The sequence below is a fragment of the Dipodomys spectabilis genome, unplaced genomic scaffold (genome assembly GCF_019054845.1).
Source record: "Dipodomys spectabilis isolate Male_0828 unplaced genomic scaffold, ASM1905484v1 ptg000319l, whole genome shotgun sequence".
NCBI lineage: Eukaryota > Metazoa > Chordata > Mammalia > Rodentia > Heteromyidae > Dipodomys > Dipodomys spectabilis.
In genome coordinates, this window is record NW_024870996.1 from 19,915 (window position 1) to 38,780 (window position 18,866).

The following is an 18,866-nucleotide window of genomic DNA, read 5'->3' on the forward strand; positions in this document are numbered from 1 at the left end:
TCTTTATTTTTAATTTTTTCCTTTATTTTTATTGTGAGAATACCGTATAAAGGAGTTATAATTACATGGGAAAGATAATAGTACATTTCTTATCAAGCATAATTGCCTCATTGTTTCCCCTACCCATCCCTTCGCATATTCCCTTCCCACAACTCAATACTTCCCCCAAAAGGTGTAAATTTCGTTTTTCGACATAACGACTTGTACATCTCATTGTTGCAATGGGTCCATCTGTATCCCTAGTTAAACAATTTGTTTTTTCCCTTCCCCTCCACAAATTATACCAACATCAAATACAGTGAAAGCAGGGGTAATACCATGGGGGAGGGACTTACAAAGCAACATAGAATTCATCATATAAACAGTTGCATGAAAGGAAAAAGAAAACAAAAAAAAAAAAACATTTAAATACTTATCTTGGGTTCATTCCCCCAACATCAACTTATCTGATCTTTTCTGCTTGACTCAGACATATACTAGTTATTGCAAATAGAAGCCTTGACTCCTTAAAATGCTTGCAATTAGTTTGCAACTCTGACCCTAGGAAAGCTCAAACTTTACATACAGATTATTTCCTGAGCCCAAATTGGAAACACATTTATTTTGTCTTTGTGAAATGTAATTTTCTGTATGTTTGTTTCAGTGGAAAATTAGATAAACCTTGTTCAACCACTAGGGAAAGTAGTATGGAAGTTCCTCAAAAGACTACACATAGAGCTCCAGGGATCCCACTTTTAGGCATTAACCCGAATGATAACAAGCAAAACTATACTAAATTGACCAGCACAACTATGTTTATTACAGCATTGCAGCATTATTGACCATAATTAAGATATGGAACCAACCCAGAGGTCCCTCAGTAGAGTAATGGATCAAGAAAATGTGGTATGTGTGTGTGTATATATACACACACATATATATATATATATATATATATGTTTGTGTGTATGTATGTATATATATATATATATATATACATATACATACACACCCACACACAATGGAATTTTATACCTCCACCAGAAAGAATGACATTAGCCCATTTGTTAGGAAATGGAAAGACTTGGAAAAAATTATATCGTGAAGTAAGCCAGGCCTATAGTAGTATAGGTCCCATGGTTTCCCTTATTTGCAATAACTAGTATGTATCTGAGACACGTAGAAAAGTTCAGATAAGATAATGTTAAGCTAAATGAACACCAAGATAAGGACACAATAGGATTTTTCTTTCTTGCTATTATTTCTGACGTATTTAGAAGGTACCACGTGATTTTTATTGCTTTTTTTATGTCTCTCCGCCACCGTCTAATCCCTGTTTTCACTGTATATTGATGTTGGTATAATATGGGGGAGAGGGGAAAAAGCAACTTCTTTAAAAAGGGATATAGTTTGACCCATTAGAACAATGACAGAGATGTACAAACTCTATGTCAAAACATCAAATTTACAATTTAGGTGGGGGTTGGGAGGCAATGTGGGATGCTAGGGGAAAAAACAAAGGAGGAGTCAACAATGCTTGATAAGAGATGTACTCAACACCTTGCTCATGCGATTGTAACCCCTCTATACAGTATTTTCACAAAGCTCATCCACAATGTTTACTGGTCTCTATCATCTTGACAGAACCAGGGTATGCCGAGATGTTTGATTAAATGCTCTTTCCAAAAAAAAAAAAAATTTGCACAAAACAAAACAAAAAAAATTGAGAACACGAATTCACAGAATCAGATTAAAAAAGAAAAGCCCAAATCTATGTATGAGGAAAACATTAAATATGTAAGAACAAAATAAGAGATAGACACATGACCTCAGGCTTATGGTGAGGGCAGAACAGTGAGGTTTCTGCAGATAAATGAGTTTTGGAGTTGTAACTCTTCTAAACTAGGGTCACGGTTTCAGTAGAACTACTGATGTGATATTCAATAGTACTGTGGTCAGAAAGATCCTATTTGTAAAGTGAAATCAGAAAGGAGACATGGTGAATAGATTCAACAAAAGAATGCAAGTTTATATTTATAAAATTCTGAACATTTTGCCTCAATTCTTTTTAAACTGCAGCATATTTTTGTCACTTTCAGTAGCACTGTTACTTGTAGCCAAATTGGTTGGGTGCACACAAACACAAAAATTTTAATTTGTATGCAATAGTAAGACTTTGTTATGATCTTGCTCCTAGAGCTAAAAATATAAAACAGAGAAGAAGGAAAGGAGGAGAATGTTGGGAATGAAAAGAGCAGTAAAGTGGTGTAAGAACATTCTTTTATTAAAATACTTATTAAAAAAGTTCAGGAGCATTCTGTTCATCAGGCATTGTAGACACAAGAAGGAATTAGAACTCCCATATGTGGAATGAGAGCTTTGATGAAGGACAATGGGATATAACCAAAAAGTATATTCTAGAGTAATCATTAGCAGACCACTTTGAAATAATGAGAAGGATCTGTTTTGGGCTGCCCTATTCGGGAAAGATTGATGCATAGTGCTGCTCTTCAGGATAAACGTGTGTGTGTGTGTGTGTGTGTGTGTGTGTGTGTGTGTGTGTGTAATATCTAAAAGGAAATGGATATGAAAGAGAAGGATAACTCAATTAAAGTTATTGTAATGTTCAGCATCAATATATATATAGATAGCCATATATATATATATGAAAGCCAACCCTCTTACACACCACTATCTACTAACCCAACTGAAATAAATAGAATTGCAATATCATGGATTATATTTCTAGTTGTTGGAAAGAGTATACTATATTGTTGCATCAGATATCTTGGTATTTGTTACTCCCTGCTGAAAAAAAATTAATAGTAACTTGATATCTGCAATGAAATACAAAAAAAATCAGACAAATAAAAATGAAGTAAATGTATCTGCATATATATGATCTTCAGTATAACTGAAAGTTATGGCCAATTTAGAAATGAATTCTATATGCAAAAATGCAAACAGATTTTACTATATTCACTAAAGTATACTTACATATGGAGCAAATTGTGGTGAATTTCTGTCATTAGTTCTAGAAAATGTACTGGAAACAAAAATCTTAAAATCTTTACCTGAGAAGGAAATGATAAGTGTGGAAACAATTACTTTAACTCAGTCTTCAAGGACCAACTCTAAGGCTGCTAATAAGCAGCATTCATTTTCATAACCATTTATTTCATGTCTCTCCTCTTTCCTTCAGGAAGTACAATATTAAGTGCAGAGATATAGATGATACTTTGCAAAATCTCCATTTATTTTTCAATATTTCTATATTTTACAGGTAATAGAATAACACGTTAGAACTTGATCTATATCACTTGTAATGTAGTCTTGCAGAATTTTTCATCTTTCACTCTGACAAGTGGTATTGTATTCTGAAAATTTTTAGTTGTGAATCATTTCAGACTCTCTTGCCATGCTTCAAGAAAAAGATGTCCTGGCTTTATTTTGTCTCACTCCAATATGGAGAGAGAGAGAGAGAGAGAGAGAGAGAGAGAGAGAGAGAGAGAGAGAGAGAGAGAGAGAGAATGTAAACATGTAAACTTTGGCAAAATGAATGCGTGATAAATGCAAATCATACACAAATTTCAGTAAGAAAAGGGTAATTTACAATTTCATGAAGTTTTTGGAGTAGGGAATGATTTTCACTTATTCAGGAGAGTTAGAGGCTACATTATTATCTTGTCTTTATTTTATTTTTCTTTCCATGAATATAGTTTGTTCTCAATGTGAAGTTATGTATGTTGTATAAAAGGTAGAGACGGCTGGGAAGGTGGCTCAGTGTTAGAACGCTTGCCCGGCATGCACGAGGCCCTGGGTTTGATTCCCCAGCACCAAAAAAGCAGAAAAAGCTAGTCTTGAGATGAATACCTGAGGGATAGCGCCCAGGCCCAGTGTTCAGGCCCCACTACCTACAAAATAAAAGTTATAGAATTTAGAGCATCTGGTTTCTAATGAAATTCAAGCACTTGGAACATTGGATGAGTTCAAGTACTGATGGTTTTGAGGTTTGAACTGAGGTTCTTGTGTTTGCAAAACAGTTATTCTACCACATGAGTCACACCACCAAACTAAAGTCCATCATTCATTAAAACATATTCTAATTGTCTAGTACGAAAGCAGACGAAAATGTCTATGCATGACAAGAAAATACAAATATGGTACCTGACTTTGCATAAAAATAATTCTCTCAATTGTTAATAAGTTAAGGACTTTGATACAGGATTGTCTATCTGTGGTAAAGGTAGTGAAACATGGCCTTAGACGTGAAAAGATAGAAGACATGTGATGCATTCTAGGCTGATCCAAATGGAAAGTACAGGACACCGAGGTCAACTCAGACTGAATTTGTTGAGCTGTTGAAAATGATTAATAGACCAATTCACCTGAAACAGCCTCTATCTAATGTGATGTCTTCACTGTAAGCCACAGCTTTTCAGAACTTTTAAGTCGGTCCCAAAATGAACAAGGACTCTCTGTATGGGAGGGTAAGAACCAGAGAACATAGGAATACTGGGCAACTTTTTGAAATACAGTGAAACCCTGCATCAATCTAGGTACTAAGTGGGATGATTCTGTCTCTCACCCTCCTCATGCAGACAGAGGGGATTGTGTGTGTGCTCTGTGTGTGTGTGTGTGTGTGTGTGTGTGTGTGTGTAATGGCCCTTTAAACAGTGTCATGTAGAATACTTACTGTGCGCTAACCCATAATAGCAGGGGGGAGGGATGCGAATGCAGATACCAAGTAGGGAAATGGGTGACAGGATGGTGGAGAGAAACGTGAGTTCAAGGATAAAAAAAAAGTATGTTCAAAGGCACAGTGTTGTTTTGGAAGCAAATCAGCGGTCAGAACATAGTTCTAGTGGGACCAAGTCAAAAAGGAGAGCCAGCAATCAGGTGCTACTTTATTATAAAGACCATGGACTATGAAAATTAGGAAGCTACTGAGCTACAACGTGAAACTAATATAGAAAAGAGAAGAAGATGTGTAAAGAGGACAAAGAAAGGAAGACCTGAGGATAAAAGCAGCTTTGAATATAAAGATGTGACAAATCACCAATCACGAACTCAAGCACTTGAGATAAAACATATACTGAGCCAACAGTAGCTAAAAAAGGGCGATAGTGTTCAGTCAGGAAGGCAGGGAAGAAAGTAAGAAGGAAGTTACATAACCCAATAAACTAGTATTCTGATATTGTTTCTGTCACTAATTAATGTTTCTCTTGAAGAATATCAGCATATGCACACACATAACAGTCAACAGGCAAATATTTCAAATGATTACTCGATCTGAAATCCAGAAGGGTAATTCAAGTAGTTTCATGTACTATGAAAATAAAACATATGCATTTTCTCGTGTCTCAACTATAGAAGTTAAATGATTAAATGTTGCAAAACATTGCTAGAAATTTCTATCATTCAAATGAAATACAGGAAAAGGAGTGTATTTTGTGCACTTGTTCTCCTTATCATGATATCACACAATTATCTTTTTCTTGACAGTGCCAAATAACAGAATTAGAGAGTCAAAACACAAATTCACATTAAGCAGATAATGAGCTAGAATAATGACTCTGTCTTCTAACTGGTTGTAAGAATGATTCAATTTAAAAATACTTAACACATGAATGAAATTACATTGTTGACAGTCAGAGAAATTGAAGATGGAACACCATATTTGAATTTCTTGCCAGTGACAGAAGTCACTGTGGTGAATGGTGGAGAGACGTGAGAATTTCAATAAAAAGCATTGTCTACCATTTGTTACCTTTATAAACAGGATAAAGATAACTGTGAACTTGAGAAAACAATGCAAAATTATAAAAGGAGGTCTGTGGTATACAAAAATGAGTCAAATCATTACAATGTCATTGTCTAATAGTGTGGCTATACTGAGATATTGAATCTTTTACTCCTGAGCTTTCTTGAAAGACTCTTTATAGAGTATGTCAGAAGTAGCCGGCCGCCTGTGGCTCACGCCTGTAATCCTAGCTACTCAGCAGGCTGAGATCCAGGACTGACCAAAAAAAAAAAAAATGAATACAACAGCTAATGTGTTGTGCATCATTACAAATCTTCACATAATTAAGCTTATTTACAAGAACAGGTTGTCAGTTGTGTTGCAAGAAATGAAGGAGCCTTCCAAAGATAAATAACCGGCAAATCAATATTTCCTATGGAGAAATGCTGATGACAAATTCTAAACAATAGTTATTTCCACAATTAACATATGGTACATGACGCTGACACTGCTTTGTCAAAGTCGCATAGATAGAAAATAATCGAACAGGGCAGATGAAGATCCTGAGATAAACAACTATATTAACAGATCTTAAAAGATCAAGAAAGCAAAACATACCAAAATCACTTTAAAAATCATTTTCCCGATTCCCAACTAAACTTGGTAGTAAAATTGCTTAGGGCAAAGAGTGTAAGACATATTTTTTTCTTTCTGTGGTACTGGATATTGGACTCTAGGTACTGGGTATTGTGATAGTGGGTATTGAAATTCCTTGCGAGCCAGGTGCATAGTCACTTGGGCCACACCTCGAGTCCCTTTTGCATTGGTGATTTTCAAGGTAAAGTCATAAGTTTCATTCCAGGCTGGCCTGGATAATCCTCCTTGTGTTACTCAGTGGGAATGACAGGCCAGTGCCACTGTACCTAGCCATTGTGCTTTGCTCATAACTGGAAAAGCAAGTAGTGGACAATTTTCTTAGTTGCGGTGTGTATCAAGAACTTATTTCTGCTAGACTGTTCTCTATTTAATATCCCTTGATTTCTACCTCCAGAATTCTATGTTGGAGCCACAAAACTCTTTTGGGTGTGGGTTTTATGCTGAAACAACTGGTTTTTATATAAAAATATACCAAAAACTTAAATATATGCCATGTGTTGTACCAAATATTGGAGAGACATTTTGAAATGCTCCAAGTTATCTCAACAGAGATGGGATAACTAGCAAGACAACCACTAGACTGACAGGAAAAATAGAATCCAATATAAGGCAGATGTCTCCCCAAAGGCATATGCTGATCCTATAAGAAAGGAAAGGTGGCAGACTGGACAAGGGAGGACATTAAAGGGATATTAATTTTTTTTTCACAAAATAATTGATGCCAAATTACTGAAATTAAATAGAAAAGAAACATAATATTGTAGTTGAAAAGAAAAGGTACTTTCATCTTTTTTTTGTTACCACTCTATTTTATGATGAATTTGGTAAAAATCCTTTCATCTGGCAAACAGTCATTGAAACAAAAATGTTTATATGTGAGTGCTGTTCTGAAGAAAGGCTAGAGGAAAGAGTTCAAAGTCCTGAATCATTTGTACTCAGGACAGAGAGTAGAACTGGAATATGGGCTTTCCTTGGAAGGCCTCTATGACTCTGGCAGTGGGCAGATGAAGATCTTCATAGAAAGAACTGCAGGAATATGTCTTAAAGATAAAGGAAGCAAAACAAGAACAAACTTAGTTGCCTTCTTTAGTTTATAATTTCCTCAATTTGTGTAGGAGATACTATACATTTAGTTAATAATTGAAAAATGAGGACTGAAGGAAACTCAGAATTCCTGAGTAGTGCCTAATTTTTCAATACTCTGAGAATATTCTGGACATTTAACCCAATATTCTATGTCTTCTGTAAAATATCCACTATTTTTTATTTCATTTTGTATTTATAAAAATAGTAGTACAAATGGTTTTAAACTTCTGTGCTTAATTAAAAATTGGAAAACATTTTTATGTTGCAATAACTTGATATTCAATATTTTGCCTATGTTGGAAGACATTTTTGTCTTTATTAAAAAACAAAACACAAACCAACAAACCAACCAACAAACAAAAAATAACAGTTCTATAATTGGAGAATATCACTTTTTTTCAATATTTAGCCTGAACTTGAACTATAGGTCTTCCTTACACTCTTTTCCATTACTCGATTATTTCAGTTAAATTTTATTTCTTTAAGTTACCCCACCTTCTATGCATATATAGTACAGTTCAAAATAATGAAATGAAAAACATTACAGGAAGGAATAGGAGAATCTCTAGGGCTCCTTGTCACAGGCCGAAATATTCTTCATAGAGACTCAGAAGCACAACAAATCAAAGAAAGATTGGACAAATGGGATTGTATGAAAGGACAGAGCTTCTGCAAGCAAAGGACATAGCTAGCAAGATCAACAGAAAGCCCAAAGACTTGGAGAAGATCTTCAGTAGCCATACAACTGACCAGGGACTCATATTTAAAATATACTTGGAACTCAACAAACTAAATCCCCCAACAACAAATCATAAAGGAACAACTGCTAAAGAGGAAATAAGAATGGTCAATAAACACATAAAAAATGCTCAACTTCTCTAGCCATAAAAGAAATGCAAATGAAAACTAATTTAAGATTCCACCTCACCCCAGTTAGAATGGCTATAATCAAGAAATCTAATAAAAACAGATTCAGGAGTAGATGTGGAAAAAGGGAACCATATGGAGTTGTTGGTGGGAGTGTAAAACTTGTTCAACCTCTTTGGAAAGCAGTATGGAGTGAACACACTCCATATATAGTTCCCCTATGACCCAGCAATTCCAATTTTGGTTATTCACCCAAAGGATCACAAACAAGGTCATACCAAAGCTATCAGCACAGCTATGTTTATCGCAGAATTATTCACTTCAGCTAAGTTATGGAACCAAACCATATGTCCCTCAGTGAAGAATGGATCAAGAACATGCCATAGATATAATGACAAGACAGACAGACAGACAGACAGATAGACAAACAGACAGACAGACAAACAGACAGACAGAGATAATGAAATTCTATGCCTCCATAACAAAGAATTAAATTTCCCCATTTGTTAGGAAATGGAAAGACGGAAAAAACTGTATTAAGTGAAGTCATGCTGAAAGAAACATAGGTCCCACGGTTTCCCTTATTTACAATAACTATTTAGGTCTAGGCCAACCTGAAATGATCAAAAGCTATGTACACATGACCATCTAAGATGATGCTAATAGAAATGAAGCCAAAGATAGGGTTTTTTAATTTACTTATAATGTACCATGTGATTTTTTGCTTGTTTTTTATGTTCTTCCCCATGATATAATCCCTGTTTTCACTCTACTTGATTGAGGTGCCCTTTATCTACAATTTTCTAATTTGGAGAGGGGAAGGGAAATATGAAAATGCTGAATTAAGAATACACTATGACCATTGTAACAATGAGATGTACAAGACACTATGTTTAAAATGAACTTTTTCACTTCATGGGTGGCTAGGCAAGGAGGTGGGGAGGGAAGGGATGGTAGCAGAAAAACAACGGAGGGAAGGAGGATGAAACAATGGTTGATAGGAAATATACTCATTACATTACTCATTAACTGTAACCCCTCTGTACATTATCATGACAATAAAAATATATTTCATTTAAAATGGTGCTTGGTAAAGCTGAGTTTCCCACAAATGTAATGATAAAATAGTTTGTAATAGTAGAACAGAGTAAGAGTGATTTACCTGCTTCTAGTTGATAAAAACAGAAGATGTGAAAATACTTCATGGTTTTATCTCTTAAATGCTTACATATTAGACCTAGTGAAATTATCAGGACTTATATTTTATATAGGACTTATTTTCTTTCATTTAAAAGTACTTGCAGAAGCCTGTCACAAGTTGATCATACCTTTAATCCTAGTTACTAAGGATGCTCAGAGCTGATGATCACCATTCAAACTATACTCATCAGACAGACCCAGAAGACAGTTTTATCATTTTTATCAGAAGAAAAAAAAAACATGTGATGGTGTGGCTCAAGTGATATAGTGCCAGCCTTGAAAGCAAAAACTGAAAAAGAACACAAAGCCTTGAATTCAAGCCCCAGTATTGAAAAAAAAATAAAGTAGCAAATGTAGTGAAAACATATCTTGGTGACAATTAACATTTAAGAGCAAAGAAACCCAAGTTGTTCCTGATTATAAGTCCAAATAAAAGAAGAGACAAATTGAAAACTCAACTAGTTTCTGCTGTAATGCCCCAGTAGGATTCAAGGCAAAGCTTCCTCCAAATAAAAACTGCCTGCTTCCTGTTTCCATGATCCTTGATTACAGACAATTTAATATTAGACCAACTTTCATAAAATCAAAAAGAAATACAAAAAAGAACACTTCCCTGCATGTATATGAAAGAATTTCCCTATCACACTTAATGCAGTCCAACCAATAAATAGTTTCTTCACTCAACACCGCTGAAAGAATCCTCCCTTGATGGTTAATGGCAGGTGAGAATTTCTTCAGAATACAACAATAGTTTCCATTCCCAAGGTCTACCAATCTCCTAAGCTCCTTTCTGATTTTCTTGCTACTTTAATGATGTGATGATTTCTCAGCCTACCCACAAGTGTAAGAGTTTACAAGTGCCAAAAGAAGATTCTACGAATCCATTTGTTTACAAGAGTTTAAGTAAGAAAAAGGTAAAAACTCCAGAGTGGTACTCTGATTTGATTTTCCTTATAAACACATAAGCAATCATACAAGTGACCATCTGGCTTGTCTTCATGAATTTAATGAATACACAAGAGGAATTAAATTTAAATTTTACAAATATCTTAAATCCAATTGCCTAAATAATAGGTTAGTTTTGTCAAAAGGAAAAAGGAAAAAGTGTCATAATCTGCATGCTAAAAACAAAAAACAATTAGTAGAACTGCGTGTTTCTTTGAAGATAAAGAGTGAAAATTATGTGGGCTCCAGTGACATTATTTGCAAATATATCTCTATTCAGTTAAGTCTATATGATATAGAAACTACTTAAAAATCAATATTGCTGTGACAATTATTAGTTTTCTTTTAAAATTGATCTGTTTAGCTTTGGTCAGCATGTCTAAAGGAAACACTCTTCCTTGGAATCCTTAATAATAAAACAACTAGCATAGAACCACTCTAATTACAAATGCTATATCACTATTAATTCTAATATTTAAAGAAGAGAACCTTATAAGCTACTTTTTACTTTTTATTATATGTTATTTTGTTATAAAGGTGTTGTACAGAAGGTTTATAGTTACATAAATAAGATAATAATTGTAATTCTAGTCGATCATTGTTATCCACGGTATTGTACTCACACTATCCCTCCGCTCCACAGTTGCCCCCTCCCAAACATGTAAAGTTCATTTGCAAAATACTGTCTTGTGAGTACCAATGTGGAACTGGGTCACAGATCAAAAGGTAAACTACTTTTGTAAATGGAAAAAATTCAATAAATATGCTACAAAACCAAGAATAGTGAGGTAAGGGGTGAGCTGGGAATTATGAGTGAGACTAGTAAAAGGGGTGACATTGATCAAGGCCCACTGTGTTTGTAAGCTATTTTGTTGAATGGCAACTTCTTTGTACAGCTACTTACAGATAAAAGAAATAAAAATAAAAAATAAAAGCAGTACCTATTGTTTATCTCAGTGCTAAAGATTGCAAATGTACTCATGAAAAATGCATATTCGTTACAGTTATTATATTGTCTTTATAAATTATGTATATGTAATCATGGCTAGATATGTAAATAGGTTACACATATGCACAAATAAAAGTATCAAGGAACTCTAGCAGAATGAAAAAGAATCTAATGAAAAGTTAGAAACCCAGATAAACGAGTGGAAAGAGAATTCTGAACACCAACTGCAGGAGGTAAGGCAATCTACTTTAGACTTAAAAGAAAACCTTAAGAAAAGACTGGCCACTATTAAGAAAGACCAGAAAGAAGGAAAGGAGATAAACAGCAAAATAAAAAGCCTTGAAAGCAGAATGGAGGAGGTGGGAGAAGGAATACTGGAGGCAGAAGACAGTTTAGAGGGGCTGCAAAGGTGTCTCATGGGTAGAGATTTTGCCTCGCATGTATGAGGCCTAGGTTGGATTCCTCAGCACCAGTTAGAAAAAGCCAGAGTAGGTTTTGAGTTGAGGAACAGAGCACAGGCCTAGAGTTCAAGCCCCACAACCAAGAGGAAAAGGGAGGAGTGGGGGGGGAGTGGGGGGGGAGGGGGAGTGGGGGGGGAGGGGGAGGGGGAGGGGGAGGGGGAGGGGGAGGGGGGGAGGGGGAGGAGGGGGAGGAGGGGGAGGAGGAGGAGGAGGAGGAGGAGGAGGAGGAGGAGGGGGAGGAGGAGGAGGAGGGGGAGGGGGAGGGGGAGGGGGAGGGGGAGGGGGAGGGGGAGGGGGAGGAGGCGGAGGAGGAGGAGGAGGAGGAGGAGGAGGAGGAAGAAGAATTTTAGATTCCCTAGAGAAACATCACACACATTCAGAACAAACTAAGAAGCATGACAGATCATTGCAGGAAATAGAAGATATATTTACAAAGCCTAATTTGAGATACATAGGTACAAAAGAGGGCGGGGAGAGGGACGCCAAAGGATGAGGAAATATATTCCTCAGAATCCTAGTGCAGAACTTACAAATATAAAATAAGGACTGACCCATCCATATATAAGAAGCTTTTAGAACCCCAAAGAGACCAGACCAGAACAGGTCTTCACACCATCACATTATAATCCATAGCTACTAAGGAATCAATAGTCACTAAGGAAAGAATTCTTAAATATTCCAGGCAGAAGAGGTCAATTACATAAAAAAGTAACCCATCAGAATTACTTCAGACTTCTCAGTAGACAAATAAAAGCAAAGACAGCCTGGAAAGAGGTATGCCCTGTCCTCAAGTCAAATCATTACCAACCAACAATAATCTGCCCAGCTTAGCTCTCATTCATAGGTGAAGAAAAAATAAAAACCTTACACAACAAGGAAAATCTGAAGCAATATATCGCTATCAAACCAGCTCTTCAAAACATCCTCAAAGACGTTCTACATATAGGAAACCAACAAGAACAGAATATAGGCAATGAAACAGCCCACAAACAGAGAACTACCTAATCACAAAAAGAACAGCCAAGACACAGCTCTCTCTCTCTCCCACCCTCACCCAGCACATGGATAAAAAGTAAGGACAGATAAATATCTCTCAGTTCTAACCCTGAATATTAATGGACTTAACACTACAATTAAGTGACACAGATTGTCCACTTGGATCAAAAAGTAAGATCTTTCTATTTTCTGTCTTCAAGAGACATGCCTTGCCCACAAACATGAAATTAATCTCACAGTGAAATGCTAGATAACAAGTAAAGGGCCCCCATAAACAGGCGGGAGTTGCAATCCTAATATCAGATAAAATAGAATTGAAATTAAAATCAATGAGCAGAAATAAATATTTTACTTAAAGAAAATGTATACAGACATATTGAGATGCCACTTTTTCTCATTTATTTTTCTTCCCCATACATATTACTACCTATACTACCTAATGTATTTAGCATTTTTGTGTATTTTCTTTCTTCACTTAGAATGCAAGATCCATTATGCAACAACACATCATATTTGAGCTTTCTTTGTTGAAGAACCATATAAAAATATAAAATATATGAATATGTGTTTAAGGTATAGAAGCAGATCTTATGAAGCAATATCAGAAAGATAAATACAGATATTCCAACAGGAACAGAACATTACATTTTAGACTAGCAGTGAGAACCTGGAGAACTAAATTAACATGAGTCTGTAGAGGGTCAAGTTCAACAGGATAAAAATTTATTGCTTATTTTGAAAAAATGCTCTATCACAGAGCAAAGACAAAATGAGCACAGATTATTATCACCACTCTACTCAAAAAAAGAGAAAACTTTTAGAGAAATCGGGTCTTAAGTCAAGTATTTCTCAAAATTACCTGATCACTAGTATTGTTAGTATTAACATGGGAAAAAGGAAACACTTATTCAGGAATTAAATACTTTTTTTTTTATATTCTAAACTCTGAGATATACCTGGAAAGTTGAGTTCCCAGGATCTCTTCAGATGATTATGGTCCAAAATAAAGCTAGAAAACAATGTTCTAAATTGTTTAATTCTCTAAAATGTGAAGTTTGTTTAAAAAATGATTTGATTAATTCCACAAGACCGGGAATTATTGGACTAGATGTGATGATATTTCAATAGTTACACTAAATAATAATTAAATTATCACAATCAAATACCTCCTATCAGGCAGCTTTGTGATGCAGCTCCTGGCCCATAAGACAAACTCTTTTCCTACACAGTTGCAATGGGAGACTAATAGCATTCCTACATAATTATTCCTTTTCAATGAACATCTGCCACATGATGAGGATGGAATTAATATTTAGGTAATTGGGTGTAGGCCTTGAAAGTTACAGATTCGAGCATTATTATTAAAAAGAAAACTAGCTAGAATGGTAAAAGAGTTAGAGGTATCTATTTGGTAGCCAAATAAAATCTTCACAGAGACAGGGATGAACAAGTCAAGATGACAAGGAAATAGTTATGAAATATGTCAAAATTACCTGCTAAGTCTCCAACCCGGTCTCAAATTGCCTTTGCTTCAGTTTCCTTATCAAGAATTTCACTCTTGAGATCCATCTAATGACTCAAACAATTTTATGCATATGTATGAAGGATTCTGAAGAGTTAGTGTCTTCTCTCATTCCTATCCATGGGAAACTAGACCTGTCTAGTCATTTGTTTAATCTTTGGATATCTGAGTAGTGTAGTTGATAATAGACCAAAGAATGCATCCACAGTGTAATAATTTATTGTGTGAGCTATAATAAGATTGAATTCAACCTTCCAGAGAATAGCATTCTCCATTATTGTTTTCATCTATGGTGAAATCTTCCCCTCTGATATACAGGATACATAAATTAAAATAAAAATGTATGAAACTCAGACCTATCAAATTGATATTAGAATAGTTAGAAATTCAATTTCAACAAAATGAAGTAAAGAATCTGAATAGCAAGAAAGAAGAAGCTAAGAACATAAAGTATGAATGCGTTTAAAATGTGGTAAAATAAGCTGCATATTGGTGGTTCACATCTCTATTTCTATCTAATCAGAAGGCTGAAATCAGCAGGTTGAGATTCGGAGCTAGCCTGAGCTGAAAACATCATGAGGCTATTATTACCAATTAACCAGCAAAAGTCTAGAAGTCCTAGTTTGGCTCAAGTGGTATGGAATGATAGCCATGGGAAACTGCTAAGCGAGAGTGCAAAACCCAGGGTTCAAGCTTCAGTATTAAAACCAAAATAATAAATAATATATAAATAAATGTGTTATGAATATAGCATTTTATAATTTATATTATAATTATTGATAATTGATATACAAAATTTATATAGCTTAACAAGTTCTGTGATATAATCGTGCCCAATCAAAAGCTAGGGGAAATTCTCATTCAAGGGTAACAATAAGCTGATGGTTATTGACAAAAAGGCAGCGATGACCTGACGGTTGATTCCTATGTTGATTATGTTGGTCAACTACACCTTGGCACTATCTAATCTACACAGATTTTTAGTTGTAGTCATTTAGAGTATCATAAAATCAGGGAAATCCCATTGCTGAGATCTTTTCAGATGAATTAACAACAATAACAAAATCATTACAGAATTAGCTCTCTTCAGTAGTAGAAGTTTCATGTAATGATTATTCACAATAGCAAGCCAATAATTGAGTTAAGCTATAGACCTTCACTCAGAGTTCCTTTTAATAAACCATAGTGAAAGAAATATAAACAATTAATGATGCTTTAAAATAAATACACAATAACAATAACAGGTTTTTCAAATTGGTATAACTAACTATATAAGGATAATAATATTGCAGATTATGCAAGTGATTATTAAAATATTTCATTGCTGATTTAGTTTGTTTTAAAAACTCATTTTAAATTTAATTCATTGTATTTTTAAGTTCTTGTTGATAAAACATATTGAGATAACTTAATTTGTCTAAGATTGGTCAGACACTCTCAAAAATGTGACTGATCTAGTAAGCATTCATTATATTCCTAAAAAAGTTATGTTCAAAATACTTCTGAACCCAGAGCCAGTGGCTCACGCCTATAATCCTAGCTACTCAGGAGGCTGAGATCTGAAGATCATAGTTTAAAGCCAGCCCGGGCAGGAAGGTCCGTGAAACTCTTATGTCCAATAAACAACTATAAAACCGGAAGTGGCACTGTAGCTCATGCGGTAGAGTGCTTACCTTGAGCTGAAGAGCTGATGGATAGTGCCCAAGCCCAGAGTTCAAGCCTCACAACCGACAAAACAAACAGACAAAATACTTTAGAAATTGCATTCATAAGTGATAACATAATAATAAGAATTAGTTCCATGCTCCTTATGTTCTAAAAGTGTAAATCACTCTATGCAAATTTGCATTTTTATAAAGTACTAATTTGGAATAAATTTAGACTTGAAATGGCTTAAAAATGCCATAAACTTTTGTCACCAGAGCTTAAAGGGGACACATATCATGCAGTGAAACAAAAGCTCAACTCAGCGAGAATAATTAAGTGATCCCCACCCTTATGAAAAAATACATAGTATCTATTTCTTCTATTTTCCACAAGATGAAGCTTATGAGGACTTCATAGATTTTTAATGTATTCCAAATTCTCATTTAAATAACATTGCATATTCCATAAGACTTCTATTTTAAATAAGTAAATTTTAGTAGCTGAGGTACTTTATAGCACGTCTCATAGGAAGTTAAGTTCCAATTAAGACTAGCACCAAATTATAAGTAAATAAAATACATAAAACTTCTCCTTGAAATGGTAGAAAACGCTAGGATGAGATTTTTCTTATGATTACCATTTGTCTCTTTGATATTTACAAATCATATGCAGTTCATTGACTTCTATTTTTAAAATGCTAACAGAAGAGTTAAAAAATTAGTGTTTTCAATGACTTTTTAAGATTATTATAAAGTCAGGTAATAATGTCATGAGTCTTTTTTCTCTTCGCATGATACAAGAGAATAACCAAAAACCATAAATAGAGTAACAAACGTTAGGAAAATTTAAAATGCTGCAAATAATATTGCTTTATCATTTGTAATAATCACTGAATGAATTCTGCCTCCAGATTAAAAGTTAATATGGATGCCAAGTAATAGAGACTTTTTTTTGATTTGTGTAAAATATGTTTGCTTTACTGAAATTAGTGTGTCTAGGTTATTAAAATGCTAATATCCCTTCATATTTTACAGAAATTAAATGAAAAAAATTGGTGTTCTGGTGATATAAGTGTCTCCTGTAACTTCTTACAGCAGGAAATGGCAACTTTGTAATTGCTAAGTAAAATGGACATTTAATAGCTGCTTTGCTTTTGTGGCAACAACCAAAAAGCAAAAAAGTAAATTTGAACTGAACTTTCAGGAGAATTCAAATGTTTAAATCCAGGAATTAATTAGAAGATGTATGACCAACCTTGATCTTGATTCTAATCCAAATCTGATTAAACTTCCAGAACAAACGAAGAATTCACACATGGAAGGCTTATTTAATTTATTTTTTAGTCTTTTTGTTATTTTATTTTATACACAGGCGGAAAATAAATTCTAATTAAGTTTTTAGTCATTAAATATTCACAGTGGTTAAGGAATGCCTTTCCCCAAACTGTAATACACAAGCAAGCATATGCAATACTGTGGAGCAATATGTTCCAGATAACAGGAGAGTCAAGGAAAGGCACTAAGTGGAAGAGTAAGTAGAGCAGAATATTCTAAAAGGGGAAGTAATTTGATATTAAGGAGTGTTTCTATGTCATCATAACAACACCCTTGTTTTTAATGTAGCATGTTGAAAGCGAATAGTAAAGTTTGAGAAGAGTAGTATGAATGCCTGACACCGGGCTGAAGAAACACTCCTTAGGTTTTGTTCAGGGTTTGGCCTAGTGGGGAAATATAGAGCTGGAAATCACATGGATGTCAATGATAACAAGTAAGCAGTTACAATAGGGACTGGAGGAGAGTAGATGGTGGTGATTAAAAAATAAAATATAAGGTCCATACAATTATTTTTCTTTTCTTTTTTTCTTTGCTGGTAGTGGGGCTTGAATTCAGGGCCTGGAGCTTCTCCCTGAGCTTTTGTCTCAAGGATAGCACTCTACAATTTTGACCTACTGCCCTACTTCCAGTTTTCTGGTGGTTAAATGGGAATAAAAACCTCACGTTTTTTGCTCCTCTGGCTGTCTTTGAACCAGGACCTTCATATCTCCGTCTCTTGAGTTGCTAAAATTACAGGCATGAGCCACCAGAACCTGACTCAACCCCTACACATTTTTTTTGAAACTGAATATGGGCTTTCAGAGGGAAATATCAAAGAAAGTCCAAGGCCACTTCATTATATAACTTGCAAGCATCATATTTTCCCTTCTACACCCAATTATTGAAATAACTACTTTCTTCTCAATAACTTAAAAGTAGTGGTTAATTTTTTATGGATTGTGGGAAGTAAAAATAAAATGAAAGTTAGGACTAATTAAAAGATTTGGAAAGGCTAAATATTTTTGTAATTTTCAAGTAAATATAATTATGCTTGGGGTAGGTTAGAGGAGACCTGTAAGTGATAATGTAAACTATCATTAGTTTCCCTTTGAAGACTTAATAAATTATTTTCATTGAGCAGTGAAAAACCAGGGATGGGAATGCTGTAATGTTGCAAGGAATATAGCATCTAAAATTATCAAAAATAAATTTGAATTTTTCTGTGCTTTTCAATAAAGTTGCATATTTTCCCACAAAATTTCAGTATATGTGTAAGATACATAAAATATATCAATCAAAAACTGATGTGCCGTGGAGGAAAATTTGTGTGTTTTTTTCCTCAGCAGTGAAAGCTCTAGATAGTTTTAGTGGGGAAAACAATATTTTTTGTGTGTGCTTCAGGCTTAGAATTTCATTCAATATAAATATATCTAAATACTAATTTAGTCATTTTAAAATGCTACTTTGAGCTAAATATGTACAGATATAGGCATTTTTTATG